The sequence below is a fragment of the Piliocolobus tephrosceles genome, chromosome 3, assembly GCF_002776525.5.
Source record: "Piliocolobus tephrosceles isolate RC106 chromosome 3, ASM277652v3, whole genome shotgun sequence".
NCBI classification, from domain to species: Eukaryota; Metazoa; Chordata; class Mammalia; order Primates; family Cercopithecidae; genus Piliocolobus; species Piliocolobus tephrosceles.
In genome coordinates this window covers 41,369,361-41,395,847 of record NC_045436.1, presented here as the reverse complement: position 1 = coordinate 41,395,847, position 26,487 = coordinate 41,369,361, and the positions used below count along the sequence as shown (strand labels likewise).

The 26,487-nt window shown below is 38.4% G+C and overlaps 1 pseudogene; it reads right to left on the bottom strand.

Moving 5' to 3' along the window:
• Positions 1-2,487: 2,487 nt before the first annotated feature.
• LOC111551866 overlaps positions 2,488-26,487 on the bottom strand; it is a 138,140-nt pseudogene continuing 114,140 nt past the window's right edge.

Genomic DNA, 26,487 nt, shown 5'->3' with positions numbered 1-26,487 from the left:
GAAGAATTTAGCTTAGTGGCAGTATTAAATATTTAAAATAATTCATAACTATAAAAATGTACCTTTATGCAATACTTGCATTCTTGAAATTTTGCTTTTCCACATTTCTAGAAATAGAATATTTTTTGAATGATTTAAAACAATTTCAAAAATATATTTTCATACAGATTTATCTTTCAAATATTATAAAATAATTTTTCAAAAGGTGATGTCTCTTCTTTGTGGATTTTTCTTCCAAAAGTCTACAATAAATATGAATTGCTTTTGCTATGAGAAAACATTTAATTTCTTATAAATTTTATAAGTTTCAAGCAATCTAAATATACAACATAAGATCAAACTGTTACATCTTCATACAGTGAATTAATATCCAGTAATTTTGAGTTTTAATGGCAGAGGCTATTTAATGACAGAAAATGTAAATAATATATCACATGATAAAGGCTTGCTGCAAAATAGAAAAAAAACTAAATTTTGGAAAGAAAACAATACAAAGGTACACATAAATAAAGAAAAGAAAAAATACACAATGAATTGTTAACTGTAGTTGCCTCAGAGTGGTAGAAAGCTGGATGATTTTGCTCTCTTTAAAACTTTCTACATTTTCCAAATTTCTGTGAGAATTATATATTATTGTACATATAGGAAATGCATATTTTAAAATAAAACAGTATATATGTAGTGCTTATATACTTTTTTTTTTTTTTTTTTTGGTCACCCAGGCTGGAGTGCAGTGACGCAATCTCAGCTCACTGCAACCTCTGCCTTCTGGGTTCATGTGATTCTCCTGCCTCAGCCTCCCAAGTAGCTGGGAATACAGGCATGCAGCACCACACCCAGCTAATTTTTTTGTATTTTTAGTAGAGATGGGTTTCACCATCTTGGCCAGGAAGGTCTTGATCTCTTGACCTCGTGATCAGCCCGTCTCTGCCTTCCAAAGTGCTGGGATTACAGACGTGAGCCACCGCACCTGCCCAGCCATATACATCTTTAAGAATTCTGTATTTTTACAGGCATGACAAGGAGAGTGCGGCTGATCCAGGCACTGGAATTTGAACAAGCAAATTCACAGAAGTGTGAAAGAGGACATCACATTCAGTGAATGGCAAGCAGGTCTATAGTGTTGAAGACACATATGGGCCTCGATCATGTAAGAGGACAGGAGCTATGCCAAGAAATGTAGTCTCTATGCAGGGTGACCATACAGACTTGTTTACCTCTGAGAGTCCCAATTTAGTCCTATTATGGCTGTATAATTGTTAATAACACCAAATTATCAAAATTGCCTGGATTCAGATGATAAATTAAGTGGTTACCTTATTTAGCCACTGGGAAACCACTGAAGAGTTATTACCAGGGGATTAACACAGCCAGACTTACAGTCTGGAAAGAGATCCTTGGCTGCATCCTGAAAAGTGCATTTGGGGGGCTGTAGGACTATGGGAAGGAAGATCAGTTAGGATACTGTTGCAAAGTTTACGGGAACTAAGGCAGTAGCAATAGGGTTAGAGTAGAGACAAGAAAGAAGATGCATATGGAAGAGCAGGTTTGGACATTCATGTAAGATAAGTTCGAGGCATTTTAAGATAGAGATGAGTTATTGTGATGCCATTTGTAGAAAGTTCTAGAGCAGCACTATCCAGTAGAACTTTTGGCATTGACAGAAATGTTTTATATGTGTTCTGTCCAGTATGGTAACCAGTAAGCACATGTGGCTAGTGGGAACTTCAAATTAAGTTTTATGTTATATTAAATATTAATTAACTTAAATTTATGGAATAGCCATATGTGTCTAGTGGCTTTTGTATTAGGCAGCACAACTCTAGATATTTATCTGCTAGGGTATGAGAGAGATCTGGACTAAAGTGTAATATTGTGAGGGATTAGTTAGGTGCCAACTTAATAGATGCACTGGCCAGAGGAGCTTGGATATTGAGAAAAGAGCAGGGTGCCATATTTAAGGGATTGACAGAGGAGGAGAAGACTGCAAAGGAAGGCTAAAGATTAGTCAAAGTGTTGGGGAAAGGCCTAGTAGAGGAAGCTGGTTTGGTAATCAAAGAGACTGATGGTGTCAAGGAGTGCCTAACAGTGATGAAAGATTTTATGCTTTATGTACTTACCAACTAAGAAAAAGACACTTTGGAAATACTGAAGTAAAGAGATTATAGAGGTAGAATTTTATATATATATATATATATATATATATATATATATACACACACACACACACACACACACACATTATATATATAAAATATATATTTGGAGACATTATATAGATTATATATATATACACACACATCTTTTAATTGTCATTTTACAGCTCCCCACCATAGCTGCCCTTCATCCTTACCTTCGATGATGACATTTGCCGGCTTCAGGGGAACCAGAGAACAAAGCTGGGACCTGGCAGCCCCACTACACTGCCAGCTGGGGAGAGCAAGTCATAGTTACAAATTATCACAACAATTAGTGCCTTTACTTGGGGGATCTGCAAATTGAGGAGGCCCCAGCTCTTCATTGTACAGGGGTCTATTTGGCAGTGACCTTTCTCTGGATATGATGATATTCCTTCAGCCTGAGGGAATTGATGTTGATGAACCCGGTGGCATCAATTGGCTCATAATCACCCTGCAAGTTCACGCTCACCAGTTCCTCATTGTAGAGAGACAGTGGGAACTCCTGGCCAAGGATGTACACCTGGTCCTTGAGGACAGACACCTGCACTTTCCCTTCCACTCACTCCTGGGCCTTGGCGATGCTGTGGCGGACAAATTCACACTCAGGGCTGTGCCAGAAACCAGTATACATCAGCTCAGCAAATTTCAAGCCCAGGCCTTGTTTGATGTGGCGCACTTCCCGGTCCATGGTGAAGGCCTCCATATCTAAATAGGTGTGGTGAAGGATGGTGCCTGTGGGGTCTTGCAGATACCTCAAGATTTCATTCTAATGAAGCGGTTCTCTACGATGTCAGTGTGGCCCACACCGTGCTTGCCTGCGACTTGACTCAGGTACCATGAGGAGCTCCAAGGAGGTCTGGTGGGTGGTGCCATCCTTGACGTTGGTCATCTTCACAGGTCCCCTTTTGTGAACTCGATCACGAGAATGTCAGAGGTGTTGGGGGCATTGGCCAGGTCCTGGGTCTTCGTGTAGAGACCTGGAGGTGCTTGGTTTTTGGTATTTTGATGGGCTTCGGCGTTGACTAAGGGGAGATATTGTAGGTGAACACTTTTCTCTGAGAGTAAAGTTATACAGACTCTATAAAGGTTGAAACATGGAAACTCAGTCTCATTCTGCCACCTTCTACCATGCCCAAATCCTTAAGGAACTACATAGCTGACTTCTTGATGCAGCTGTTTTCCTAAGAATTGATGGCTTGTGCCAGCCAGGAAGGAAACCTGCTTCACAGGTATAAGGAACTGCTTTTTCCCCCCCTTCTTTGGTGATGTAAGGCAAAAACCTGGAAGTTTGTTCACCATTTCAGTAGGGTAACTGCAGTGAGGGGCCAGCAATGAAAGAAAGGTGGAACCCAAGAAAGGAAGACAGAACCAAAATATCCTCTGCCCTTCCCATCCCCAAGTAAGAATAATTGTTGAAGCAAAACTTACAGATAAAAGTTTATTTTAGGAGCATTAGGACTGGAAAGATGCAAACAGCTATGTGTTGATCTGTAAACTTTCTTTTGGAGGGAGGGTCAATATGATGTGGTGGAATAAATAATTGAACTGGATTTCCATTCAGTAGACTTGAGTTCTAGTGTTGTTTCTATTGTTGATAAACTAAGTGGCCTCAGTATGCATGCCAGTTAGTTATTTGGATCAGAGTTACTCGTAAAAGTAGATTAGTGTTCAAGTTTATGTATTTTTAATTTTAAAACTCTATTAGGGTAAAGTGAAAACTCTATTTGCCAAGCTAAAATGATATCTAACATGCTAAAATAAATCTGGATACATGAAACCCATGTCAAATTTTGTTGACCTGCATGATAAAATTTTACTCACTGTTTCAATGGATGCATTTTAAATGACTTTATAAGATACCAGTGTTAAAATGGATAGTATGGAGATACACTGAGTTATGGAAAGTGAAAAAAAAAGTAAAATACATAAGGAATTATTTTCAAATTATTTTTTAAAGCCACTCCACAAATAATGAGGTTGTTTCCAGGCTGAGAACCTGTATGACAAGTTTCAGTTCAAAGAAACTGATGAAGGTTTCTTAATGGTGCCTGGAGGAGTAGACAGTGTAGTGGGTTAAAGTATGCAATATTTTTAATCTTTGGTTTCAAATGTTATTCCATTTAAAAAAAGAAAGAAAAATATTAGGGTTTTCCAGAGAAACAGAACCAATAGGATATATAAAGAGATACATAAGAGGGGGTTTATGATAGAAATTGGCTCACAGGATTATGGAGGCCAGAAGTGCCATAACTGACTGTCTGCAAGCTGGAGAACCTGGAAGGCTGGTGGTGTAATTCAGTCTGAGTCTGAAGGTCTGAGAACCAGGTGAGCCAATGGTGTAAGTCTCGGAGTCTGAAGGCTAAAGAACTTGGAGTTTTCATGTTGGAGGGCAGGAGAAAATGGACATCCCAGCTCCGGAGAAAGAGTGAATTTGCCATTTCTCTACCTTCTGCTTCTATCTGGCTCTCAAAAGACTGGGTCATGCTCACCCATATTGATGAGAGCAATCTTGTTCACTTGGTCTACTGACTCCAAGGCTCATCTATTCTGGAAACATCCTCACAGACACACACACAATGTTTTACCAGCTACCTAGTTACCCCTTCACCCAGTAAAGTTGGCACAGAAAAAAGATAAAGAAAGAAAGAGAGAGGCAGAGAGAGAGAGAGAAAACAGAAAGAAGAAAAGAAGTAAGAAATTTGCAAAGAAAAGAGAAAAAATGAAAGGAGAAGAAAAGGAAGAAAGGAAAGGAAGAACGAAGGGAAAATAAATTAGCTGTGTATTGTTGCAAGAAAAGTTTGGCGTGGTAGAACATAATAACTAGAGTTTTAGTACTTAATCCTCCATTAACTGTGTGACCTTGTGTAAGTAATCACACATCTCTGGACTTTTTCTCGTCAGATGAGGGGTTTGAACCAGAATTTTTTAGAGTCCCTTCCAGCTCTACAGTGTTACAACATTGATAATGTAACTCATATGGCCCAAGACTGTTGATTTGTGTTGTTCAGAAAATGCCAAAAAATAGTACAGTCATGTGCCACACAATAACATTTCAGTCAATATGGATGGCATATATGACAGTGGTCCTATAAGATTACAATGGAATGGCACGTTTCTGTTGCCTAGTGATGTCATAGCTGTCATAATGTCATCATGCAACACCTTACTCACATGTGTAGTGATACTGGTGTAAACAAACCTACCATGCTGCCAGTCATATGAAAGTCTAGCACATACAATTATGTACAGTGCATAATTCTTGATAATAATAATAAACAACCATAGTACTGGTTTATGTATTTGCTATGCTTTTTATTGTTATTTTAGAGTATGCTCATTCTACTTATATATAAAAAATGTTTACTGTAAGACAGCCTCAGGGAGACCCCTTCAGGAGACATTCCAGAAGAAGGCATTGTTATCATAGGAGATGACAGCTCCATGCGTGCTGTCGCCCCCGTAGACCTTGCAGTGGGACGAGTTGTGCAGGTGGAAGACAGTGATGTTCATGATCCTGACCCTGTATAGGCTAGACGTGTGTGTGCTTGTATCTTAGTTTTTTAACAAAAAATTTAAAAAGTGAAATGAAAAATTAATAGAAAAAAGTATATTGAATAAGGATAAAAAGAAAGAAAATATTTTTGTATAGCTGTACAATGTGTTTGTGTTTGTTGTTGTTGTTGATGTTGTTTGAGATGGAATCTCACTCTGTTGCCCAGGCTGGAGTGCAGTGGTGTGGTCTTGGCTCACTGTAACCTCCACCTCCCGGGTTCAATTGATTCTCCTGCCTCAGCTTCCTGAGTAGCTGGGATTACAGGTGCCTGCCACCATGCCCAGCTAATTTTTTGTGTTTTAGTAGAGATGGGATTTCACCATGTTGGTCAGTCTGGTCTCGAACTCCTGACCTCGTGATCTGCCCACCTCGGCCTCCCAAAGCGCTGGGATTACAAGCATGAGCCACTGTGCCCGGCCCAGTGTGTTTGTGTTTTAAGCTAAGTGTTTTTATGAGAGTTAAAAGTTAAAAAATTAGTTTATAAAGTAAAAGAGTTAGAGAAACTAAAGTTAATTTTATTGTTGAAGAAAGAACATTAAAAAATAATGTTACTATAGCCTAAGTGTACAGGGTTTATAAAGTCTACGGTGGTGTAGAGTAACGTCTTAAACCTTCACATTTACTCACTGGCTCACCCAGGGCAACTTCCAGTCATGCAAGCTCCATTCATAATAAGTGACCTATATAGGCATACCATTTAAAAATCTTTCATCCTGTATTTTTTCTTTCTCTTTTTTTAAGAAATAGGTTTGGAGGGTTTTTTGTCCTTCAACATTTAAGTTTGGGGTACATGTGCAGGATATGCAGGTTAGTTACATAAGTAAATGTGTGCCATGGTGATTTGCTGCACAGATCATCCTATCACCTAGGTATTAAGCCCAGCATCCATTAGCAGTTCTTCCTGATGCTCTTCCTCCCCACAACCCCTCCTCTGACAGGTCCCACTGTGTGTTTTTTGCCTGCATGTGTCTATGTGTTTTCGTCATTTAGCTCCCACTTATAAGTGAGAACATGCGGTATCTGGTTTTCTGTTCCTGTTAGATTGCTGAGGATAATGACTTCCAGTCCATCCATGTCCCTGGAAAGGACACTGTCTCATTCCTTTTTATGGCTGCATAGTATTCCATGGTGTATATGTATCACATTTTCTTTATCCAGTCAATCACTGACAGGCATTTAGGTTGATTCCATGTCTTTGCTATTGTGAATAGTGCTGCAATAAACATATTCATGCAATGAAAACAGCAATGTCCTTATAACAGAATGATTTATAATCTTTTGGGTATATACCCAGTAATGGGATTGCTGGGTCCAATGGTATTTCTGCCTCTAGGTATTTGAGAAATCACACTGTTTTCCACAATGGTTGAACTAATTCACACTCCCACCAGCAGTGTAAAAGCATTCCTTTTTCTCCACAACCTGGCCAGCATCTGTTGTGTTTTGACTTTTTAATAGTAGCCGTTCTGACTGACATGAGATGGTATCTTGATGTGGTTTTGATTTGCATTTCTCTAATGATCAGTGATGTTGAGCTTTTTTTCATATGTTTGTTGGCTGCGTGTGTGTCTTCTTTTAAGAAGTGTCTGTTCATGTCCTTTGCCCACATTTTAATGGGGTTCTTTGCTTTTTTCTTGTTTGTTTAAGTTCCTTGTAGATTCTGGATATTAGACCTTTGTCAGATGGATAGACTGCAAAAATTTTCTCCCGTTCTGTAGGTTGTCTGTTCGCTGTGATGATAGTTTCGTTTGCTGTGCAGAAGCTCTTTAGTTTAATTAGATTCGATCTGTCAATTTTTGCTTTTGTTGCAACTGTTTTTCGCATTTTCATCATGAAATCTTGCTCATGCTTATGTCCTAAATGATATTGCCTAGATTTTCTAATAGAGTTCTTTTAAATTATACTTTATGTTCTAGGTACATGTACACAACGTGCAGGTTTGTTACATGTGTATACATGTGCTATGTTGGTGTGCTGCACCCATTAACTCGTCATTTACATTAGGTATATCTCATAATGCTATCCCTCCCTGCTCCCCCGACCCCATGACAGGCCCCGGCGTATGATGTTCCCCACCCTGTGTCCAAGTGTTCTCATTGTTCAATTCCCACATATGAGTGAGAACATGAGGTGTTTGGTTTTCTGTTCTTGTGATAGTTTGCTGAGAGTGATGGTTTCCAGCTGCATCCATGTCCCTACAAAGGACGTGGACTCATCCTTTTTTATGGCTGCATAGTATTCCATGGTGTATATGTGCCACATATTCTTTTTTATTATTATTATTATACTTTAAGTTCTAGGGTACATGTGCACAACATGTAGGTTTGTTACATATGTATACATGTGCCATGTTAGTATGCTGCACCCATTAACTCGTCATTTACATTAGGTATATCTCCTAATGCTATCCCTCCCCTCTACCGCCTCCCCACAATAGGACCCAGTGTGTGATGCTCCCCTTCCTGTGTCCAGGTGATCTCATTGTTCAATTCCCACCTATGAGTGAGAACATGTGGTGTTTGGTTTTCTGTTCTTGCGATAGTTTGCTGAGAATGATGGCTTCCAGCTGCATCCATGTCCCTACAAAGGACATGAACTCATCCTTTTTTATGGCTGCATAGTATTCCATGGTGTTTATGTGCCACATATTCTTAATACAGTCTGTCATTGATGGACATTTGGGTTGGTTTCAAGTCTTTGCTATTGTGAATAGTACTGCAGTAAACATACGTGTGCATGTGTCTTTATAGCAGCATGACTTATAATCCTTTGGGTATATCCCCAGTAATGGGATGGCTGGGTCAAATGGTATTTCTAGTTCTAGATCCTTGAGGAATTGCCACACTGTCTTCCACAATGGTTGAACTAGTTTACAGTCCCACCAACAGTGTAAAAGTGTTCCTATTTCTCCACATCCTCTCCAGCACCTGTTGTTTCCTGACTTTTTAATGATTGTCATTCTAACTGGTGTGAGATGGCATCTCATTGTGGTTTTGATTTGCATTTCTCTGATGGCTAGTGATGATGAGCATTTTTTCATGTGTCTGTTGGCTGCATAAATGTCTCCTTTTGAGAAGTATCTGTTCATATCCTTTGCTCACTTTTTGATGGGGTTGTTTTTTTCTTGTAAATTTGTTTGAGTTCTTTGTAGGTTCTGGATATTAGCTCTTTGTCAGATGAGTAGATTGCAAAAATTTTCTCCCATTCTATAGGTTGCATGTTCACTCTGAAGGTAATTTCTTTTGCTGTGCAGAAGCTCCTTAGCTTAATTAGATCCCATTTGTCAATTTTGGCTTTTGTTGTGTTTGCTTTTGGTGTTTTAGACATGAAGTCCTTGCCCATTCCTATGTTCTGAATGGTATTGCCTAGGTTTTCTTCTGGGTTTTTTTATGGTTTTAGGTCTAGCATTTAAGTCTCTAATCCATCTTTAATTAATATTTGTATAAGGCGTAAGGAAGGGATCCAGTTTCAGTTTTCCACTTATGGCTAGCCAGTTTTCCCAGCACCATTTATTAAATAGGGAATCCTTTCCCCATTGCTTGTTTTTGTCAGGTTTGTCAAAGATCAGATGGTTCTAGATGTGTGGCATTATTTCTGAGGCCTCTGTTCTGTTCCATTGGTCTATATCTCTGTTTTGGTACCAGTACCATGCTGTTTTGGTTATGGTAGCCTTGTGGTATAGTTTGAAGTCAGGTAGTGTGATGCCTCCAGCTTTGTTCTTTTGGCTTAGGATTGTCTTGGCAATGCGGGCTCTTTTTTGGTTCCCTATGAACTTTAAGGTAGTTTTTCCAATTCTGTGAAGAAAGTCATTGGTAGCTTAATGGGGATGACATTGAATCTTTAAATTACCTTGGGCAGTATGGCCATTTTCATGATATTGATTCTTCCTATCCATGAGCATGGAATGTTCTTCCGTTTGTTTGTTTCCTCTTTTATTTCATTGAGCAGTGGTTTGTAGTTCTCCTTGAAGATGTCCTTCACATCCCTTATAAGTTGGATTCCTAGGTATTTTATTCTCTTTGAAGCTATTGTGAATGTGAGTTCACTCATGATTTGGCTCTCTGTTTCTCTGTTATTGGTGTATAAGAATGCTAGTGATCTAATAGAGTTTTTATAGTTTTGAGTTTTACATTTAAGTCTTTGATCCATCTTGAGTTAATTTTTGTATAAGGCATAAGGAAGGGGTCTAGCTTCAATTTTCTATATATGGCGAGCCAGCTCTCCCAGCACCATTTATTAAATGGGGAGTCCTTTCCCTATTGCTTGCTTTTGTCAGGTTTGTCAAAGATCAGATGGTTGTCGGCATGTGGTCTTATTTCTGAGTTCTCTATCCTATTCCATTGGTCTGTGTATCTGTTTTTGTACCAGTACCATGCTGTTTTGCTTACAGCAGGCTTGTGGTATAGTTTGAAGTCAGGTAGCATGATGCCTCCAGTTTTTCGCTTAAGATTGTCTTAGCTATTATGGTTTCTATTTGGTTCCATATACATTTTAAAATCATTTTTTCTAATTCTTTGAAGAATGTCAATGGTAATTTAATGGGAATAGCATTGAATCCATAAATTACTTTGGGCAGTATGACCATTTTCATGATATTGATTCTTCCTGTCTATGAGCATGGGATGTTTCTCCATTTGTTTGTGTCCTCTCTGATTTCTTTGAGCAGCAGTTTGCAGTTCTCCTTGAAGAGGTCCTTTACTTACCTTGTTAACTGTATTCCTAGGTATTTTATTCTGTTTGTAGCAGTTGTAAATGGGAGTTCGTTCATAATTCGGCTCTGTGCTTGCCTGTTGTTGGTGGATAGGAATGCTAACAATTTTTGCACATTGATTTTGATTCCTGAGAATTTGCTGAAGTTGCTTATCAGCTTAAGAAGCTTTGGTCTGAGACAGTGGGGTTTTCTAGATATAGGGTCATGTCATCTGCAAACAAAGATAGTTTGACTTCCTGTCTTCCTATTTGAATATGCTTTATTTCTTTCACTTGGCTGATTGCCCTGGCCAGAACTTCCAGTACTATGTTGAAGAGGAGTGGTGAAAGAGGGCATCCTTGTCTTGTACTGGTTTTCAGGGGAATGCTTCCTGCTTTTCCCCATTCAGTACAGTATTGACTGTGGGTTTGTTATATATGGCTCTTTTTATTTTGAGGTATGTTCCTTCAATATCCAGTTCATTGAGAATTTTTAAAATGAAGTGATGTTGAATTTTATCAAAGGCCTTTTGTGCAGCTATTGAGATAATCACGTGGTTTTTGCCTTTAGTTCTGTTTATGTGATGAATCACATTTATTGTTTTCTGTATGTTGAACCAACCTTGCATCTCAGGAATGAAGCCAACTTGATTGTAGTGGATAAGCTTTTTGATGTGCTGCTGCATTTGGTTTGCCTACTGGCAATAAAGTACTTTCATTGAGGATTTTTGCATTGTTGTTCATCATCAATCAAAGCTATTGGCCTGAAGTTTTCTTTTTTGTTGTATCTCTGCCAGGTTTTGGTATCAGGATGATTCTGTTTTCATAGAATGAGTCAGGGAGGAGTCTCTCCTTTTCAAGATTTTAGAATAGTTTCAGTGGAAATTGTACCAGTTTTCTTTGTACCTCTGGTAGAATTCAGGTGTGAGTTCATCTGGTCTTGGGCTTTTTTTTGGTTGGTAGGCTGTTTATTACTGCCTCAATTTTAGAACTCATTATTGGTCTATCCAGGGATTCAATTTCTTCCTGGTTCAGTCTTGGGAGGGTGTATGTGTCCAGGAATTTATCCATTTCTTCTAGATTTTCTAGTTTATGTGCATAGAGGCATTTATAGTATTCTCTGATGGTTGTTTGTATTTCTGTGGGGTCAGTGTGATATCTCCCTTATCATTTTTGATTGTACTTATTTGACTCTTCTCTCTTTCTTCTTTGTTAGTCAAGCTAGCAGTCTATCTATTTTGTTAATTTTTTCAAAAACCCAGCTCCCGGATTTGTTTATTTTTTTGAAGACTTTTTAACTTCTCTATCTCCTTCAGTTCAGCTCTGATCTTCGTTATTTCTTGTCTTCTGATAGTTTCGAGGTTTATTTGCTCTTGGTTCTCTAATTCTTTTAGTTAAGATGTTAGGTTTTTAACTTGCAATCTTTCTAGCTTTTTGACGTGGGCATTTGGTGCTATACATTGCCCTCTTAACACTGCTTTGCTGCATCACAGGGATTCTGGTAAGTTGTCCCTTTGTTCTCATTAGTTTCAAAGAACTTCTTGATTTCTGGCTTAATTTCATTTTTTATCCAAAAGTCATTCAGGAGAAGGTTGTTCAATTTCCATGTGATTGTGTGGTTTTGAACAAATTACTTAATTTTAAGTTCTAATTTGATTGCACTGTGATCTGAGAGACTGCTTGTTATGATTTTCAGTTATTTTGCATTTGCTGAGTGTTTTTCTTCTAATTATGTGATCAATTTTAGAGTAAGTGCCATGTGGTGATAAGAAGAATATGTATTCTGTTGTTTTGGGGTGGGGAGTTCTGTAGATATCTATCAGGTCCACTTGATCCAGAGCTGAGTTCAGGTCCTGAATATCTTTGTTAATTTTCTACTTCAGTGATCTAAATTGTCAGTGGGGTATTAAAACCTCTCACTATTGTGTGGGATTCTAAGTCTCTTTGTAGGTCTCTAACAACTTGCTTTATGAATCTGGGTACTCCTGTCTCTGTGTTCTCATTAGTTTCAAATAACTTCTTGATTTCTGCCTTAATTTCATTATTTACCCAATGTGAAATACTTTCATTATTTATTTGGTGAAATAAATTTACCCTAAAGTATTTCATTATTTATTTGGTGCATATATATTTAGGATAATTAGCTCTTCTTATTCAGTTGAATCATTTACCATTACATAATGCTCTTCTTTGTCTTTTTTGGTCTTTGTTAGTTTAAAGTCTGTTTTGTCAAAAACTAGGATTGTGACCCCTGCTTTTTTTTTTTTTTTTTTTTGCTTTCCATTTGCTTGGTAATTTTTCCTCCATCCTTTTATTTTGAGCCTATATGTGTCTTTGCACATGAGATACATCTCTTGAAGACAGCATACCAATGGGTCTTGTCTCTTCATCCAACTTGCCATTCTGTTAGTTAGGGTATTTAGCCCATTTACTTTAAGGTTTGTATTGTTATGTGTGAAGTTGGTCATCATGATGCTATCTGGTTATTTTGCAGAATTGTTTATGTAGTTACTTCATTGTATCACTGGTCTGTGTACTTTAGTGTTTCTGTAGTGGCTGGTAATGGGGTTTCCTTTCCATATTTAATGCTTCCCTTCAGGAGCTCTTGCAAGGCAGGCCTGGTGGTAATGACTTCCCTAAGCACTTTCTTGTTTAAAAAGGATCTTATTCCTCCTTCACTTATGAAGCTTAGTTTGGCCAGTTATGAAATTCTGGGTTGAAAATTATTGTCTTTAAGAAGTTGAATATTGGCTCCCAATCTCTTCTGGCTTGCAGAGTTTCCACTGAGAGGTCTACTGTTAGTTTGATGGGTTTCCCTTTGTAGGTGACCTGGCCTTTCTCTCTATGTGGCCTTAACATTTTTCTTTCATTTCAGCCTTGGAGAATCTGACCATTATGTTTCTTGGGGCTGATTTCTCATGGACTATCTTACTGGGGTTCTCTGCATTTCCTGAATCTGAATATTTGCCTGTCTTGCTAAATTGGAGAAGTTCTCCTGGATGATATCCCAAAGTGTATTTTCCAACTTGTTTCCATTCTCCCTTTCTCTTTCAGGTACCCCAATCAGTCATAGATTCAGTCTGTTTACATAATCCCATATTTCTCAGAGGTTTCGTTCATTCTTTTTAATTCTTTTTCTCTATTCTTGCCTGCTTGTCTTATTTCAGAAAGATAGTCTTCAGTGTCTGAGATTCATTCCTCCACTTAGTCTGTTCTGCTCTTGATACTTGTGATTGCATTGTGAAGTTCTCATGTTGTGTTTTTCAGTTCCATCAGATCAGTTATGTTCCTCTCTGAAATGACTGGTCTGTCTATTAGCTCCTGTATTGTTTTATCATGATTCTTAGCTTCTTTGCTTTGGGTTACAACATGTTCCTTTAGCTCAGTGAAGTTTGATATTACCCAACTTCTGAAGCCTACTCCTGTCAATTCAGCCATCTCACCCTTAGCCCAGTTCTGTGCCCTTGCTGGAGAGGTGCTATGGTCCTTTGAAGGAGAAGAAGCACTGTCTTTTCGAGGTTTCAGGATTTTTACGTTGATTCTCTCTCATCTTTGTGAGCTTATCTACCTTTGGTCTTTGAGGTTGCTGCCCTTTGAATGAGGTTAGTGTGTGGTGTTTTTTGTTGATGTTGTTGTTTTCTGTTTGTTTGTTTTTCTTTTAATAGGTCACTGTACCATAGGGCTGCTGATGTTTGCTGGGGGTCTGCTTTAGTTGCCTTGGTTTTTCCATAGCTGGAGGTATACCAGTGAAAGCTGTGAAACAGCAAAGATGACAGCCAACTCCTTCCACTGGAAGCTCCATCCCAGGGGGGTACTGACCTATTGCTAGCCTGAACACCCCTGTAGGAGGTGGCTGGAGACCCCTTTTGGGAGGTCTCACCCAGTCAGGAGGAATGAGATCAGAGACCCTTTTAAAAAAGCAGTCTGGCTGCTTTTTGGTATAGCAGGTATGTTGCATTGGGGGTGGAAGTAGGACCCTTCCTCATCCAGACTATTCCCCCAAGCCAGCAGGCTAGAGAGGCTAAATCAACTGAACAGCAGAGATGGAGGTTGCTCCCCCTATTCCCCCACCCCACCTCCCGACCAGGAGCTCTGTCCCAGGAAGAGATCAGAGCTCTATCCATAGAACCCTGGCTACAGTGGCTAAAGCTCCTTCAGGGAGGTCCCACCCAGTGAGGAGAAATGGATCAAGGTCCTTCTTAAAGAAGCAGCCTGGCCATGATCTGGCAAGGCAGCTGTGGTGTGTTGTGGGAGACTCTTCTGTGTTCAGACCATTTATATTCTTCACAGCTGGCAGCCTGGAATGGCTGAGTCTACTGAACCCCAGAGATGCGGCTGACCCTTCCCACCCCCTCCTTTTCTTTTGAGACAAGGTCTCACTCTGTCACCCAGGCTGGAGTGCAGTGGCACAATCCAGGCCCACTATAGCCTCAACCTCCTGGGTTCAATCAATCCTCTCACCTCAGTCCCCTAAGTAGCTGGGACTGCAGGCATGTGCCACCACACCTGGCTATTTTTTGTACTATTTTGTAGAGATGGGATTTCTCCATGTTGCTTAGGTAGGTCTTAAACTCGTGGGCTCAAGCAATGTGCGCACTTTAACCTCCTAAAATGCTGGGATTACAGGCATGAGTCACTGCGCCTAAACTTCATACTGTATTTTTACTGTACCTTTTCTATGTTTTGATACACAAATCCTTACAACTGTGTTACAGTTGCCTACAGTGTTCAGTACAGTCACACGCTGTATGGGTTTGTAGCCTAGAAGCAATAGGCTATCCCATCTAGCCAAGTGTGTAATAGGCTATGCCATCTAGGTTTGTACAAGTATGCTCTGATGTTTTTCACAAGGATGAAGAATGTATCCTTATCTTTAATTGATACATGACTGCATTAGGAAAACCTCTCCTACTCATAATTTCATTTTATGCTTTCATTCAGTTATAGGAAACTATTTTTAGCAAGACTAAGGTATGAAAGAAAGTTTTTACAATTGAAAACTTTCCACTATTCCAGCTAAGCTGGAGCGTGGTTGCCTAGAATTACTAAATCTGTGCAGGGGAAGAGTTGTGAGGATTCACCTCACCTATTCCCTCTGTCACCCCTTCCCCGACAGCATGAGCTCTGGGAAGACGACCTGCTCATCTCTGCTGCAGAGGACAAAGGCAAGACTCTTTTCTAGAGAAGGAATGTAAGGGGAAGCTAAAATGTATCCTGAGACACTGGGCTGGTTAAAAGTCATGTGTTTTCTGAAATTAATATGTCGTCAACAATGATTTTTAAAATAAATAATTAGACTCTTTATATTGAGATAGTTTGATTATTCCTTTGAAGCACTAAGGTTACTTTGTAGTAACCTGAGAAATATCTTCATGGAAGAGATTTCTTGACCTGTTTTTTTGTGCCAATCTCCTTCCTTATACCAAAACAAAACAAAACAAAATTTCTTTTAAGATACTTCAAGTATCCAAGACATAGAACTTTTTCCTGGAAGTAAAGAGTCTTCTTTTAAAAATCTCTTTTTGGTACAGGATTGGCAATAATTTCACTGTCAGAACCTTTAAACATACCAAAGTGCTACCTGAGATTCTGGAATTAGGATGGTCCTTTATCTTTGATGTTCCCAGAAATCATGTAATGACAGAGTGAGGGTAATAGGAGTTCACTGTGCTCGGTTTCCCAGGGTACACATTACTTCTTTGTTTCATGTAAACATAGCTAAAATGATAGAGTATAATGACTCCTTTTAGAATTGTATTTTTCTTTTATTATAGAGATTGGTAAACACTTTAAGTGATACAAAGAGCCAGAAGAAAAGCAGTGCTTTTTAAAAAAAAAATGTAAAGCCTTATGGGACTTTAAATATCAGGTTGAAGGAAGACGGGGTTGTTGTTTGGATTGTAATGTCTGTGACCTTTGGGTGTTAGGCCTGGCTCACCTGAAACTGCTTAAATTGTTTGTCCTTTTCACATCTTGACTGGTAAGGCTACAGTTTAAAACTTTCCCTTTTTTCATAGAGAGACATTTCAACATCTCTTGACTACTTGGTCCCACCGCTATTCAGTATGGGCATTCCTTTGAGATCAGTAGAAACAACCCATTACCTGCATTTTCTAACTACTTACTTCCTCATTAACATCTCCTACTTTACTGAAACTTCTCTCTTAAATGTTAAAGCCAACGATCTTAATCAGTACTCATTCTCCAAAACTGCTATTCAGATTGGATATGGCTGACCAACTCTTCCCTCTTCAAACTCCCCTTTGACATGACTGATGCCATCACTCTTGCTCTTCCCCCTACTTTTCGCCTTTCCTATTTTATTTTTGCTGCAATTTTTTTCCACTTTCCTCCCTCTTTAACTTGGTGCTTTTCACTCTCCATGTTTTTCTGAAATATGAGCTCTTTCTTATGACTTTATCTACTATTTCCAATCTGGTAACTGAAAATCTCAACCTCTTGCTCTGATTTGATATCGGAGTTGCACTCTAGAGTTTCCCAGTTGCTGCCTGTATGTTTATCACTTGTGTAATTAGTGCTAGGTGAAGTGTAAGTTGTGTTTCCCATGAGTGAGTTTTATTGTAAAGTTACTAGGAGCTTTTAGCTCCTAGTGGAGACAGACATTCACTTGGAAACAGATCTTTGCTTTCTTAAGTTATACAAATATAAGACTGATATTTAATCTTGGGGTGGTTCTGAGTGATAGTGAAGTTATCTGTCACAGAGATGCCAAGTGTTCTGCTTCAGAAGATAAAAATGTTCTTTTGCGTCTGTGTGGATACTGCAGATAAAATTTTATGACAATAAATTTGAAAATTCAGATGAAATAAACAACCACAACTTATGAAAACTGGTGCAAGAAAATAAAGTCTGAATAGAATAGTTCTATTTAAGAAATTGAATCTCTCATTTAAAACCTCCTTGGAAAGAAACATCTAGGTCCAGTGAATGCTCTAAATATTTAAGGAGGAAATATTACTAATAGCCAATTACCAGCCGCTTATTTAAAAAAAGATCAACAGGCTAATCTTACTCATGAACATACAGGCAAAATCCTAATACAATATTAGCCACAAGAATCTCACAGTATATTAACCATACAAATCATATCACCATACAAAAAATAAATTCAAAATAGATTGTGGGCCTAAATGAGAAAGGTGACCTGATAAACATCTAGAAAATAACATGCAGAATATTTTAATGACTAAGATATTCTCAAACAGTCAAAGATTTCTTAAATAGGATATAAAAAGCTCTAATCATAAGCATGTAGATTGATAATTGGACTACATTAAATTTAGGACTTTTATTCACTAAAAGATAGCCTTAAGAGAGTGAAAAAAAATGTAAAGCTGTGGACTGTACCATAAAAATCATGAAGAATGGTGTAGAAAATATTTATGTTTCTCTGACCCAATGTAAGAATAAATGTTTATATGATATATATGACATAGATAGTTACTGCCTGCTGTGTCTCCTGTTTACCATTCTCTAATCTAATTACTCTCCTCCTCTTTCTGTCCCCCAGGGTTAAGCACTTTTCTCAATGTTGTGTTCATCTTTTCCCCGCAGGTTTTTATAGTTTTATAAGACATGTACTTCCAAATAATCTATAATAGTTTAGTAGTTGGGGTCCCAACAGGTACTGGGTAAATGGAGAAGTGTTTATAAACATACTATTTGCAAAGGTGTGGTATAGTACAGAAACACCAAAGGATAAGGTTAGACTCCAGAACCAGTGGCTTTGCAATTTCATCACCATCCCTATGTCTCAAGAATAAGAAAAGGTACTTAATGAAAGAATGTGGAGAGAAAAGCCTGCCTGGCAGGAGCTGGGACCTTTGGTCAGGATAAACATCAGTCTGTGAGACCTTGCAGGGAGGAAGTCAAAAGAATGGACTCTGATCTCATACTCTTGCCTTATAGTGCTCCACATTGGCAGAACTCAGCTGAAATGCAGAAAGCAGGCGAGCCCAGTGATGCAGAGGACAGAGTTCAGCCTCCCAGAGCGCAGAGTATAGATGAAGAGGCAGAGTGCAGCTGGGGGCAGGGGAGTTGCACGCCTCTGTGAAACATCCAGCATTAATGCTGTTTGCATGTTATATTAAATGTATCATGCACTCGTTCTATCCTTTAGCCACTTGCTTTCTCCCTAATTTTCCAGAACTTGTTCTGGACTTAGTATTTTTACTAATATATGTTTTGTTTTTGTTTTTGTTTTTTTCTTCCTAGACAAATATTGATTCAAGATGCACATTTTGCTCTAGTCAATCTGTTCTTTGTTAAGGTTTTTAGTTGCAAACAACAGAACCCACCTTTACTATTTTAAACAGAATTTTTTAGATAGTGGGTACATCATAAAATCTCTGCCGCCACGTGTGATGGATTGTGCTTATATCCCAGTAATGTGGGAGGCGAAGGTAGGAGGATCACTTGAGATAAGAAGTTCACGGCTGAGCTTGGTGGCTCATGCCTGTAATCCCAGCACTTTGGGAGGCCAAGGTGGGCAGATCACAAGGTCAGGAGTTCGATAACATCTTGGCCAACACGGTGAAACCCCATCTCTACTAAAAATACAAAAATTAGCCAGGTGTGGTGGCGCGTGCTTATAATCCCAGCTACTCTGGAGGCTGAGGCAGTAGAATTGCTTGAACCTGGGAGGCAGAGGATGCAGTGAGATGAGATTGTGCCACTGCACTCCAGCCTGGGCGACAAGAGTGAAACTCCATTTACAAAAAAGAAAAAAAAAGAAGTTCACAACCAGCTTGGCAACATAGGGAGACCCTGTCTCTAAAAAACAAACAAACAAACAAACAAAAAAAATAGCCAGGTGTGGTGGCACATGCCTATAATCCAGGAATTGCGGTAAGCTATGGTCACAACACTGCACTCCAGCCTGGTGACAGAATGAGACCCCCATCTCTAAAAATTATGTTTAAAATAATAAAGTCTCTACAATAACCACAGGATTAAACTTGCTTACTTTGCAGCCAGGAACAATCTTCAAATTCCGGTGTGGCACTAGTCTACTCGACAGCTTGATGCCAAATATAGAGGCTGAGAAGTTTTCAGAGGATACTAGAGCTCGGACTACTGTCACGGCAACCTCTGGCACTGACTGTCCTTACTGCCCTTACTGGCATCAACTCAGCACTGTGCTTTCTCATTCACTTCATCTACTTCTGAACTCATGTCTCACGTCAGTTCATTGGAAAGGCCCAGGTCATGATTTCCAAGGGAAGCTGGGAAAGCAATTTTTTAGCTTCTGCTTTGGGGGAGGAACGAATTCTCCAACATAGGAAGGATTAGAAAGCTTCTGGACAGCCAAGGAAGTGTGACAAATGTCTGTCCATCCCTGACAAGCCATCACTTTCATGCTAATTCCTGCCTCGCCCAACTACAAGGCCTTGAGCCTGGGTCCAACTGTGTACGTCTGGTCTCTTTTCTGAGAGTACTTGCTTTTGAGTGAAGCACCTGGACTTCTCAGAATACTCTTGTCTCTGGGTTTCTTTAGCACTAATTAGTGTTGCCATTCAATTTACCTTGACTTTGGCTTTTAAATGATATTTGTGATTTTGCTAAAATAGTGTAACATTTTATTATTGGCCCTTTCATATTTTCATTTTATTATTTGGTCTTATTGCTTCATAAAAGTTTTAGGGATCCTTGGCAGGGGGAGTGACATTTTTCCTTTTCACAGGGATTAGCATACCTCTGTGAACCTAGGAGGCATGAAATAAACACTTGGTTTTTATTGTGCTATGGTTTTAGCCTTGAGGGATAGAAATTATGCTTAGGTAATTTTTAACAAATATATGCACGCATAATCTGCTGTCCAGACCATGATGCAAAGCCATTTACATAATCCCAGTTCCTAGTTCTCCAGAAGTATATGTATTGCTTGCAAGTACATTTTAGAGTTTTCTCCCCCTCTCTTCCAACTTTGTCTTAGATTATACACAGGGTGAAGGCTGGCAATTATGTGGTATTTATAAAAATCTAAGGGGAAATGAAACTTGGATAATATAATATTTAATCTTTTTGAATCCAAATTTATAAAACCAGCAAGACCTTTTTTGGGAGAATTTATACTGAGCGAGAAATGTGAAATTGGGTAGGTAGGATCTGTCAGAGAACTTTCGTGGTAGAAATCTATCAGTAACTCTCTTTGGGATTCCTAAAATACAGTCTTGGGAATAATCAACTGACTAACAAATCTCTAAGATGCTTGATGCTTGATGTTCATTACCAGAAAGTGGGTAAATGAACAACAAGCTTGTGCCCATGTTTACTAGTCACCTTTTTTGTTGTCTTGCCTCTAGCTGATGTGGTGTGCTGATGAATATTGGTGTTTGAAAAGCACATGGAGAGAGCAAGTACAAGACAGTGTGTCATGCCACAGACAAGCCTCCTAAAATCCATGGTTTGATCCTGTACCTGCACTCCTAGAATACATTTAGGGCACTAAGAAAAGATGCTAATGAAACATATTAAAAGCTTGGCAGAATAAATATAGAACCACAGGACTGTCATAAGTGTAGGAAGAGCGAAATCATATTCCAGCTTGCAGAAAGAAAGCAATGTAGCCAGTTATTTTGATTGGCAATAGAGAGCTGAAATCAATCATGATTTTTGTTCTGTAGGTCATATGGAGATCCAAGAAATCCAGCAAGCAGGAGTGGGAATGGACTCAACCAGAAGTCCAGCATAAACTGAAGGCTTCCAGAATGCGGACCTGTCTGTCAGCATTTGTTAAACACTTACTAGGTGCAAAACACCAGTCTAAGCGATATTAAGGAAGAGATGCTATCCTTGCTGTGAAGTGGAAAGAGAAACATGCATACAACAGAGTTCCATTGTAGCAGTGACTATGCATATTGCTATATTCCAAGCACCGAGAATGGTGCCTGGTGCTTCAATAAATAGCCAGTAAATATATGAACAAATTATTTCTTGAAGAGTTCTATTAGATCCCCTTGTGAGTGATACTTAACTTTAAATAGGTGAGTCAGATAGTGAGGGCCTGAATTAGCTAGTGTCTGTATTTTCTTACTGAAGCACTTGGCTTTGAGACTGGGCAGGTGTAGAGAATGTATGACAATAGGATACTCACAAAGTTGTGTGCTAAGTAAAGGATGGCAAGCAAAAATAGTGAGCAGAAGAAAAACTATAAAGATCTCACAAAGTGAAACTTCATATGATTCAATGTAATTCTGGAATTCCAAGTGAAAATAGGCAGAACAGGTTTATTTGCATTAGTTAGAAGAAGTATAGCTATTTATGAATAATGGTAATGGGTAGGGTATTATTTTAAATGGTGCAGTTACTGTGCGCTCTGCAAATACGGTTACAGCTGCCAACCATAGAATACTCTTTACATGTGTATAGTGTGGAAAGAACAGTTGGTCAGGCAAAGGTTTTTTCAGCCACACCTGTTCACTCGGATAACAATCGCCACCAGTAGTGTTATCTTTCTATATAAAGATAAATGTATATTTTATACATCTATGTCTATAACTATACACACAACTTATAAATTAGGTGGAAGTTAGATTGGCTGATTTTATTCTTTTGAAAGAAGAATACAATTCATTTTAGATACTGGGTAGAAACTGACAAATTTAACTTGTGCAGAGGGATCTCTTAGTTGAGATGAATCTTTTTGAGTCATTAGCATGGTTTCATTTACGAGTACAATACCAGTAGAACCTTGTTATGAAATGACTCATTAATTATATCAAGTCACTTATATCATGGGTCAAATCACATCTCCTGAAATATAACAGCCACATATAATAAAGCCTGAAACAATGCAATTGGCCCATTAATCATTCACTCACTCAATAATTCATTCATTCACTCATTCAACAAATATATATCAAGAGCCTCCTAAACTGGAGGGATTATAGGCAATACAAAGATGAATAATTCATAACCTTGTCTGTAATTATCCTATGAAAACTAGTTTTAACTTGTGAGATTGGTATCCTAGAAGAATCCTGTTGAATGTTTTGCAGTCACATTAATTCTTTTATGAAATGTTTTCATCCTAGGTTTTTTGAGAAACTTCTGTGGCATCCTTCTCAAAATAGTTTTTAGGACATCTATTGGATTTTAAGCAAAAACAAAATAAAAGGTCAGTAATAAGTATCAGTGTGCTATTTGGATTTAAAAAAACCTCATTATGTGCCTTCATTACAATTACTAAGTTTAAAAATGTGTAGCTTCAGGGCGAAAACTCATTAGAGCTGCTTGTCTCTACTCAGAATTAATCCATGCAGTTAACTGTGATTGAAAATCAAGATACTTAATTGTTATGATTTAATATATGTTTGTGCACTCTAAAACATGCGTACGTATAGTATGTTTTTCTGAATAAAGTCACAGAAGAGGTGCAGTTTGCCTTTTGTGAGGTTCTCTTCATATATCAGAGATATTAAATGATTTCTTATTTAACTCTAGAAAATGGTGATGTTAGTTATACATTGTTGCATAACAAATCATCCCAAAACTTTGAGTTAAAATAATAATCATTTCATCTGATGACAACTTTCTGGCTCAGTTGGGTGGCTCTTCTCTTCTGAGGCAGTTTTGTTAATATGTATAATCAGCTGGCAGCTCAAACTGTGGCTGGGTAGTCTAGGATGATTTCATTTGCCTGTCTGTTGGATGGAAGTTTGGTTAGATCTAGAGCCCTTAATCTGAGATGGCTCATTTTTGTCCCACATGGTCTCATTCTCCAGGCTAACCTGGGCTTGTTCATATGGTGGGGGAAGATTTCCCAGTAGCAAGAGTCAGCTCCAACGTACAGCTCTTGTCAAGTCTCTGCCTGCATTATTTGCATCTCTGACCAAACCAGTAAAAAAACCAAAACAAAAAAAGTCCCTAAAATTCAAGAAAGGGGGTAAAGATTCTCTTCCTCTTTGGGAGGAAAACTCACATCGCATAGGCATGTGCTTCCAGAAATAAGAGGAATCTGTAGTCATTTATTTGTGATGTACCATAAGGTATTCTACAATATTATATGTCAATGAGTGTCAATGAACTCATCATGTAAATATTAAATGATCTGTAGATCGATTCAGGTTCTTGCAATTAAAGAAAAGAAGCAAATGTATTAACTTAGCTCCCTTAGGAGCTATTTTTGAAAAGTAATATTTGCTTACAATTAAGGAATAAGAAATACTCATCAAGACAGAATAATAAAACTTTTAAAAATTATTTTGAGTGGAATAACCAGGGTGAATGGATAGGGATAAAGAAAGGCTGAACTCTACCTTAGCCTTACCCCTTTCAGCCCCACTAAGTAAAACACTTATTATTGTTTAATTGGTATAATATGTACAGGTCTTTGTTTAGTTTATGTTTCCCTTTTGTCTGTTTTTTCCTCTTTGTTTCACTCTCTATGGGCTATGCCTTTATCTGCACGCACTTATATTATCATGACTCCCAGTGTGTATCTCCAGCTTTGATATGTCTCCTGAGTGACAGACAGATTTAATTCACTTTGTGATCTCTATGAGGATATCTCTTAGCATGGCCACATATGAACTCATTGTCTTCTGCTCTAATCTTTTCTTCCTGCTATAGTCTCTAACACTGAGCGATAATGCCAACATTCATTACGTGTTCAAGCTAAAATTTATTTATTTACTTATTTTGATACAGGCTCTTGCTCTGTCACCTAAGCTGGAGTGCAGTGGTGCTATCACGACTCACTTCAGCCTCTGCCTCCTGGGCTCAAGTGATACTCCCACCTCAGCCTCCCGAATAGCTGGGACTACAGGTGCATGCCACCACACCCAGCTATTTTATTTTTATTTTTAATAGAGATGAGGGCTCCCTATGTTGCCCAAGCAGGTCTCCAACTCCTCCTGCCTCAGCCTCCCAAAATGGTGCGATTACGGGCATGAGCCATTGTGCCCAGATAAAAAAGATAGCATTTTATTATTATTATTATTATTATTATTATTATTATTATTATTATTAATAGTTATTCTTATTATTTAGAGTCAGGGATATCAGTGTTTTGCCCAGGCTGGTCTTGAACTCCTGGGCTCAAGTGATCCTCCCGCCTTGGCTTCCCAAAGTTCTGGGATTAGAGGAGTAAGCCACTGCTATTCCTTCCCATCATTGCTTTCCACTCACCAATCTCCAAATCTGTGTTTCTTGCCCCTTCAATATTTCTTGATATTCAACTCCTCCAGTTCCACAGCTTCTATCTTAATCAGACTCCATGACTTATTTATCTGCTTCACATTTTCCCCAAATTTCTCCAATCAGTCTAGAGCAATTGTCTAAAACATAAAACTTATCATGTCATTCCAAGACTTCTGTCAATAAATCCTCATAACCTTTAGGATATGATCCACATCATTATCTTGGCATACAGGCCTCTCAATGTTGTAACTCATGACGTAACTCTCAGCCAGAGGAAACTCCTTTCTTGTGTCCATCATGACATCTTTCACCTCTTTGTCCAAAGTGAACCCCTGTTCTTATTACCTTCCTGATCCTCTTCCTTCTCAACGTGGTTAACTCTTACTCATTCTTCCAGAATTAATACAAAAAAAATCTGCTTGGGAAGTATTCCTAAGTTAACACCAGACTTAGGTGAGCAGTCCACTACTTTCCCTTATAGTATGTTACTGTCCTAAATCACATTCCATAGTTTTTAACTGGTGATTTACTCAGGTCATCTCCATCATTGCTCTGTGTGATGTTAGCAGTTAACTCGGTCTGTGACGCACAGTAAGCTCTCAGGACTCAAATGATGACAAGATTGAACGAATTGACTGAATGAAGGAGTGAGTAGGGGAAGGATGTGACAGGAATGTAATTATATTACAGTTGGCCATGTGTCCTGGCTGCATCTTACTCAATGCATGCACATGGCGGAACTGTTTATTACTGAGAAGTAATTTAGCTAAGTCTGGGTGTTGGAAGGAATACACTTGGAGTGTAAGTCAACTTTCAGCTCAGGGTAGAAGTAAGATCTTGTTGACAACAAAAGCAGCTCTAGTTCTGAAAATTTAGGGATCATTTATTTTTCTGTAATTGGAAAAAAAATTCACTTTGTTAGAAGTTTGTCTCCTTAAGCCCAGGATTTCAAGACCAGCCTGGCAAGATGGCAAGACCCTCCTTACTCCCTACTTCTGCAAAAAAAAAAAAAAAAAAAAAAGGACAAAGAAAAGAAATTTGTCTCAATACCATTGTGGGGATTCATTTTCTTTGTCATTTGTTGCTAACTGTTAATCTCTGGATTTTCTCTAAGTTCTAATCGTTTTCTTATCCTTGATATCACTGAGTATTTTCTCAGAGAATGTAAACTAGTTTTAATACTTGTTTGAGGCAAATTAACAATGTAAATTTAATGTAAAAACATTTTTCAAGACCTATTTTAAATCATTTTTGAATATCTGCTGTTTTAGATTATTCAGATCAAGGCTTCTAGCATCTAGCTGTGGATAATGGAATTGGAGATGATTAGTACATTGAAGCTGATTCTCTGAATTTTTAAGGAGCTGAGTGGCAGTGATGCTTTTACTAGATTCTCATTCTGGAGTATTCTGCTTTGAAGGACAGATTATTCTACCATAGATGAAGTTCCTTTTATTTGAATCTTTATAATACATCAAAAATGTTAAAAATATTTCTATCATTGGTGTGTGTATGTGTAATAGTGGTTTCCTGTTACTTTAGGAATACCTACTCAGTGAAAGGAAGCACTATATCACTAATATTTTGTCCTACTTTATTTCCTAGCCCCAGTGATAGTCAACTACCCTGTTCTGTCCAGCAGCTCGTTCCTTCACCACTCACCTTAAACTTCTGACCGCTCAATTTCCCCCTCCTTCCTATTTCACAAGAGACCATCTTCTTGCACTTTCTACAGACCTCAGTAACTCTTCATCAGCATGTAAACATACTCAAGATTGTCCCATTAAAATATCTTTTAAGAACTCAAACAATTCAATAGTAACAAACAACCTGATTAAAAAATGGGGAAAGAAACTGAATAGACATTTCTCAAAAGAAGACATACAAATGGCCAAGAGGTAT